Below are 7,582 nucleotides of genomic sequence, written 5' to 3'. Positions count from 1 at the left end.
CAGGGCTTGGGCTAATGCACACCACTGAGGTGTCGGAGAATGCCAGGGAACAGAAACCGAATGAGGGTGTTTTCTCCTGGACTCAGCATCCCCACCTCTTCCCGGGGCTTGTTCATTTATTTTCTCACAGCACCACATCCTTTGCTTCCGTCATGGGTTAAAGGATTTATAATTAGATATTTATAATGCTTTTATTGTTTAATACATGCCTTGTCTATGTGTCAAAGGACCCTGAAGGATAGATTTATGTCTTTCATGCTCATTTTATCCCTGGAATTTGATAGGGAGTAATATGGTCATTCATTCAGCAATAATTTATAGAGATTTGTTTGTTTCCAGATCGTTGAAAAACACTGTAACTCAGAGATTCATAAGACACATTGTCTGCCTAAAAGGACGTCTTACCTCCTGTCAGACAAAATGATTGAGACACGTAACTGCCTATCCATCCATGAATGTAGGCAAAACTCTGCATTTACGTCCAAGTGCTAAGGAGCACAGGAAGGGGACACAAACTTGTAGGATCACTGGGAGATTCCACACAGGACATGGCAGAGGATGTGGGGCTTCAAACCTAAGGCCTGGGTGGGCATGGCGAGGTGAGAGGTGGCAAGGTCATCGAGGGAAACGACCCAGGAACGTGCACAGGTGAGGAGCCACAGTCGGACACAGCCATCAGTGTCACCGGAGCTGGAGGATTCTCAGTGGTCGTGGGTTAACTTTCAACATGTGCGATGCAGAAACGCATGGAGCTTCCAGAATATTCTCCATATCCTCCACAGTCACTCTCCAAGGCAAGTTATTCATCCTTTCATGGTTTTATCTGGGCTTCCACCCTCAAGAGCCTCAACAAGAGCACAGGGGGAAAGGAGCCCTCATCTCCAGGGTATTCGTGTCAAACATGCTCCGTGCTCTCTAAAACTCTCCGTCTTTTCCAACTATGCTCAGGCTCTGGTGTGAATCATGTCCTTTCTCAACATTCACCGAAGGGATGGTTGCTTTCCTGAATGCATAAATGGGTGCACCCCCACACGTTTGAAGAAGGAAGTGGCAGACAGTCCGGGATGGGCAGGAATGGCTGTTGTTTTTCTCACAGATACACAGAAATATGCCTGTTCCGAGCTGGGGGTGGGGCGGGATTGGAGGGTAAAGAGGCCCAGGTGACAAAGATGTTGTGTGAACACAGGATGTATTATCCCCTGCCATCACTGATCTGCGTGAATCCTGTCTAATGATTGCCCAAGGGGGCAGCAAAATTCTACCTGGTGCCATTGCATAGATTATCTCAGGTGTGGACTTGCTCATTCATAGCAGGGGATGTGGGGAGGACAAATGACCAAGGCCAAGGTCAGCAGACAAGCTGGCCGGCTGGCTGGCTTCTTTGTGTGAGCTTCCTGTTTACCCTGAAGCTCTGTGATCAGTCATTGTCTTCCCCACTGGGTGCACTTCCCATCTCCCCTCACAAGAACGTGGACAAAGAGAAACATCAAAAAACATCGTCCACACTGACTGACATGGTTGGAAGCAGCACGGAGATTCAGAAAGAGCACAGGCCTGGGGATCAGAGAGGACTGCTGCGACTCCATGATGGGCCTTGGGATGGTCATTCAATGACTCTACCCGATGAGGACCACAGAGGCCTCCTCCATCGCAGAGCTTTTGTGTTGGCCAGTGAAAAGGAATGCACAGTGTTGAGCACAATGCCTGCTTGGTACTATGTAAGCATAAAAAAATAAAGAGCTAATAGGTGCTAATAGTAGTATTCCTAGTGGAAAAGTGGTGGTAGTTATGGGGGGAGGAGGAAGAGCTATGGGCTGGTTGGTGGTGTTGGCAGTTAGACTATTAGCAGTAATGGTAGTAAATGCTCCTCCTAGCATAGAGTGGTGTTGGAGATACGTGGAAGCAGCAGTAGGAATTACCTAGAAGGGTTGCAGTGTTTGGATTCAAGGGTCCCAAGAGCTCTTGTGCTAATGCAGGAATGTTCAGAGGTGACGTGAGTGAACTGCGAGAGCTGTAACCAATCAGTCCCTCCTGGTATGAATGGCCTGACTGGGAGGTGACTGCAGGCAGGTGGACTGTGGTAGGAGGAGGTGGGTCACTGGTGTCACACGCTACAAGGGCTCATCTTCCCTGAGGTGACTCCCCTTTCCCCCCATCTGCTTCTCTGCCAGGCCTTTCCGCCATCATCGGCTGCCTTGGGCCCAGAGCAATGGGTTCCGCTGTCTATGGACGAAGACCTCTGAAACTGTGAGACCCGGATAAGCTTCTCCTTCCTCTAACTTGCTCTTGCCTGGTGCCTTGGTCCAGCTACGCGACGCTGACTGAAACACAGGTAGAGGAGGTGACGGAGGGGGAGTTGTGACAATGGCAGTCGCATGCCAATGCTGGCGGTCGTTGTAGTAATGGCAGCAGGAAAAGAGGGTGTACTGGGATGGGGGTGGGGCTTGGAGGAGGAGGGAGGTGGCAGCAGGTGGTGGTGGTGGTTGTGGTATTGGCAGTGGGAAGAGAAGTGGGAATGGGCGGCAGCGAGTGTAGCAGGAGGAGAAGCTGGAGTGTTGACAGTTCCTGGAGCAAGGGGAAGAAGAGGAGGAAGAGGAGGAGGAGGGGTGGCAGCAGAGTGCTCGTGGTAGGCGTTAGAGTAACAGGAGCTTGACTCAGTTCTGACAATAATTATCATTGCAACAATGAGAGTAACCGTGACAGAATGTTTTTGATACATGTGCTTCCCATCTTCATGGGTTATGTTCTGGAGACTTCTAGAAGAGGGCACGGGGAATAGGAATCCTTATATCCAGAGGCATCAGGGTCAAACATCCCACTGGCGTAAGCCCTGTTTTATGACTATTTGTGAGGGTCTTTGACATTTTAAGTTCCCCCCGAATCAGCCAGACTTGGCCCATACAAGTTAAAGGACTTTGAAATGAGGCTGGGGCCTGGCATATAGGAGCAGTGTCTCCCGAAGGTCACACGGACACACTCCCGAGGGACAGCAAATGCCCTCGCCCGTTCCTCACCACAGGCTTAGTTGGAGGGGGAGGAAGGAGCGCTTGGCGATGGTTCTGTGGCTGCCTCCTGCCACACCAGGCTTGGCCCCCAGCCTCACCTACTCCTCTGCCAAGCCCCAAGACAGAAGAGCTCATTTTCATCCAAGAAATGAGAAAGCCAAAGGAGCCTACCGAAGAGGCATCACGGCGACACTGCGCCTAAGGGTCTCCACTGCAGGTAGCCCGAGCCCCTCGGGAGCCGAACGGCTGATTGTCACATATCCACAGCGCGCAGTGGAAACCTCAGCTTTGCACAACGAGGCTCGGGTGCTCAGGAGTGTGGCCGCGGTTACACAGTGTGCCCAGAGAGTTGGAGTCACAATCCAGGTGGGTCCTCTTCCCAGGGGCCTGCCCAGATGTCTCCAGCCCTCACGGCCACCCTCCTCTGAGGACTGTGCCGGGTTATTCCGGAATCTTCCCTACTCTTGTGTTTTAGTTTGTGCTCAGCTAGACTCTGGACCCTGCAAGAGGAGTCAGAGGGTTTTCTTCGTGTCATTCGCAGCATCTTTGAAACCACAGAACTCTGGCGATGAGCTATCCTGTGCTGGAAGTTGGCTCCGAGACACAGCTATTTGTACCAATGACCAGAGGAAAACAAAAAGAATTCCTAGATGTGGTTTTGCAAAAAAAGAATTAAAATGGTATGGCGGCAGGTTGAGATTCAGCCCCATTCCTTATTATCTGAGAAATAAGAGAATGGCCAATCGCTCCCTTAGCCTCCGTGTCTGCATCCTCAAACTACAGAAGTTGAGATGCTTAGAAATAACCCAGGTGAGGGACGCAGCTCGGTGCCTTGCCATGGGTAGGCAGCAGTTCAGGCAGAGGAGGAGCTGGGCTCTCCAGGAGCTCGACCTTTATCAGCAGTGAAGGTGGGGAGGCTCTTTACCACACAGGGCCTCCGTTTCCTCAATCATGGAACTCCCAGGGTGAGGGCTGGTTGAGGGAGTACGCCTTGGGGTGCACCGTCAACGCTCAGTAGCTTTATGAACTAGCAGCTAGCCACATCTATGACCCGTGACTGACTCAGATGCTGTGAGAATGGAAGGGTAGGCAAGATGGTGTGCTCCGCGGGACAGAGAGTACTGAGGTGGGCGCTGAAGTAGGATGGTCTCGAAAGGCCACAGGGCCCTGTAGACTCTGGGCAAAGGAAATGCATGCACATGGCGGTGGGCAAGGGTGTAGTCACCACGGAGAACAGGAGAAAGTTTATGGAGGACACCTCAGGCCTGCCTCCTGCCTCCGGGAGCCGGGTCGAGGCCGGTGAAGAGGGAGGCAAGGCTGCTCTCCCAGTGCACCTGGAGGGACCGACCTCGAATCCCAACATGGACGGCGTCCTGGCATTTATATTCTGCCCGGTCTCCATGTAGTTTACTCTGCACACTGTGTACTGATTTGCCACTTTTTTAGGGTAAGATTATGTCTCTGAGTAAGCTGATTAGTGTTAGACTGATTGTTTTAAAATAACTCGAGCGGCATCTGAATTTATTTACATACATGATATTGCCTTCTATAAACACAGCTGTAGGCAGAAAGAAAATTCAACGGTATTTTAGGAAGTTAAGCCAACAGTTTAGCTATAATAAAGGCGGCCTTCTCATTCTGGTTTCTCTTTATTTTATTTTATTTTTTCTTTGTGGACTCAGATTTTCAACAAGGGCTGGGCTTCAATACCCCTGTCCCACAGAGTCTCTGGTAGCAAGAGAGAGGAAACACAAGGTGAGTCAGAAAGAGGAAGAGGACATCTTGCAAGGAGGTGGTGGTCCCGGCCCCAAGTCTCATGAGCACACGCTGACTTCCATGCCTGCATGAAAACCACCCTGCGCTCCAGGGCTGTTCCACTTCTCCTGTGCAGGGCAGGGCTGTCTGCATTGGTGGCTTCCTTGTGTGTTGGTTGAACTCAGTTCTGTGTTGTCAGGCCCAGTGTTAGGCTCTGGAGATCCAGGAAGATAGAGACCCTGTGCCCAGGAACCTCAGTCTACTGCTGGAGACGGGTACATGGGTGGCTACGCATGTGGGCTGTGAGCGCGTGCATTCTCTGTGAGCGCGTGCATTCTGGCCCAAAGATTGGCCCATTGTACAGATCTTTAAAAAAACATGCTTCTTGTTTCATTGATTTTTCTTTATTGCTTTTCTCTATTCGATGGATTGTTCTATCTTCATTGTTTCCTGGCTTCATTTCTGTCTATTTCAATTTGCTCTTCTAATGCATCGAAGTGGAAGATGAGATCACCAATTCAGATCTTTGTTTTTTAGAATACAAGCAGTTGGTGACACCATTTTTCCTCTAAGTACAGCTTAAGCTGCATCTCACAGGTTTTGACATGTGTTCTGATTTTTATTCGTTTCAAAATATTATCTAACTTAAGATTTTTTTTCTTTGGGAAACAAATTATAATATACTAGATTGTAGCTTTACTTTCGAGTATCTGGAGAGTTTCCCCATATTTTCTATTATGATTACCAATTTTTTTCCATTGTGATTAATGAACATATTTTATATGATTTTACTTTCCTTAAATTTATGAAACTTTGTTTTATGGTGCATGATATAATTTATTTTAGAGAATATTTCATATACACTGAAAGAACAATGTGCATTATGCTGTTAGTGGGTAGAGTGTTCTATAAATGTCAAGGAGGTCATGTTGGTTGATAATGTTGCTTAAGTATTCTACAGTCTTACTGATTTTCTGTCAACTTATTCTATCATTTACTAAGAGATACATCTTAAGGTCTTTGAATATAATTGTGGAATCATCAATTTCTCATTTCAGTCCCGTCGTGTTTTGGATCATGTAAATTGAAGGTCTCCATTGGATTCATGTACACTTAGGATGGCCATGTGCTCTTGATGTATGGATCCTCTTATCATATGAAATACCCTTCTTTATCCCTGCTGATATTCCTTGTTTCAACATCTGCATTTTCTGAAATGTGGATAGCCCCTCCAGCACTCTTTGGTGAGTGTTTGCTCGGTGAATCTTTTACCATCCTTTTACTTACACTATCTGTATTTTTATATTTATATTTTTATTTTTGGAGCAGGTTCCCAGTCAAAATATACTTGTGGGTGATGGTCAACATGGCAGATTATGGTATTAGTTCTTTGGTTAAATACAAGTTTAGAGGTGGTTGTAAAGACATTTATAGATGTGATTAGTATTTTAATAAATAGACTTTGCAGAAAAGCAAATTACACTCCATAATATGCATGTGTTTTGTCCAATCAGTTGAAACATTAAGGTAAAAGACCAGAGTACCCCGAGAAGGAAGTAATTCTACTTCTGGCTTGCCTTTGGATTCAAGATTGTAAAGTCATTTCCTCTAAGTCTCTATTCTGTCAGTCTGCTCTGTACGTTTTGGATTTGTTATTACCCATAATCGAATGAGCCAATTCCTTAAAGTAAGTTTCTCTTTCTCTCTTTCTCAATTCCTTAAAGTAAATCTCTTACTTAAAGTAAGTTTCACTTTCTCTATCTCTGTCTCTCCCCCTTTCTCTTCCCCTATCTATCTATATCTATATCTATAGATAGATAGATAGATAAAGAAAGATAGTCTATAGAACACTGACTAATACATTGGATTTGCTTTTTTATGCAATGTGGTAATCTGACTTTTAATTTGAGTATTTAGTTCATTTACATTTAGTACAATTGCTGATGTGTTGAGTTTTACTCTATATTTTTTATTTTATTTTTTAATATTTGTTTTTTAGTCGTAGTTGGACACAATATTTCTATTTATTTATTTATTTTTTAATGTGGCACTGAGGATTGAACCCAGGGCCCCGCACATGCTAGGTGAGTGCTCTACCACTGAGCCACAGCCCAAGCCCTATATTTTTTTATATTTATTCTTTCTGTTCTTTATTTTTTCTTCTCTTAGTTCCTTCTTTGGGACTAATTTTTAAAATTCTATCTTACCTCTAATATGGCTTTCTACATCTGTCTCCTTTTTAAAGAATTGGTCTTCTATGATTTTGTACATAAGTTGTAGTAGACTATAATAATGTCTATACTGTTATAGTCTACCTTCAAATATTATACCATTTCTACAACTATGTAAATATATTTCCATCTTCTATCCTTTGTAGAATTTTTATCATGTGTTTTACATGTATAGATCTAGTATGTTCCACAATAAATTGTTTTACTGTAATGAGTCAAATATTTTTAAAAGGGTGTTTAAAATGAGAATAAAACATTTTTTATTTACTCTTTAAATTTAGGGTTTCTGGCACTCTCTATTAAATTGTGTAAATCCAACTTTTTAATCTCTGTCATTTTATCTTGCATAATTCCTGACAAGGAATCTTCTATAATTCTTTGGGTTCTTCTTTTGAATATAATATATTTCTCTGGATGCTTTTAAGACTTCCTTTCCAGCTTGAGATTCTAACAATTTCTATCAATGGGTGTGTTTTCCTTGAGGTTTATTGAACTGCTTGTATCTATGGATGTATAGTTTTATCAGATTTTTTTTCAAATATTAGAATTTTCAATACTTTTTCGAAAGATTTTTTTCTCTTCCACTTTTTT

At 44.6% G+C, this 7,582-nt stretch overlaps 1 long non-coding RNA gene across 1 annotated transcript in view; it reads left to right on the top strand.

The window, feature by feature from the left end:
• Positions 1-1,160: 1,160 nt before the first annotated feature.
• LOC144371069 (uncharacterized) overlaps positions 1,161-7,582 on the top strand; it is a 30,806-nt gene continuing 24,384 nt past the window's right edge. The window contains exons 1-2 of the long non-coding RNA XR_013431228.1: positions 1,161-1,718; positions 2,172-2,332. This is a non-coding gene — a long non-coding RNA (uncharacterized LOC144371069). The remainder of the gene's footprint in view (positions 1,719-2,171; positions 2,333-7,582) is intronic.

This window comes from Ictidomys tridecemlineatus, chromosome 15 (genome assembly GCF_052094955.1).
Source record: "Ictidomys tridecemlineatus isolate mIctTri1 chromosome 15, mIctTri1.hap1, whole genome shotgun sequence".
NCBI classification, from domain to species: domain Eukaryota; kingdom Metazoa; phylum Chordata; class Mammalia; order Rodentia; family Sciuridae; genus Ictidomys; species Ictidomys tridecemlineatus.
Note: the sequence above shows the minus strand (reverse complement) of the source record. Positions and strands in the feature narration are given on the sequence as shown.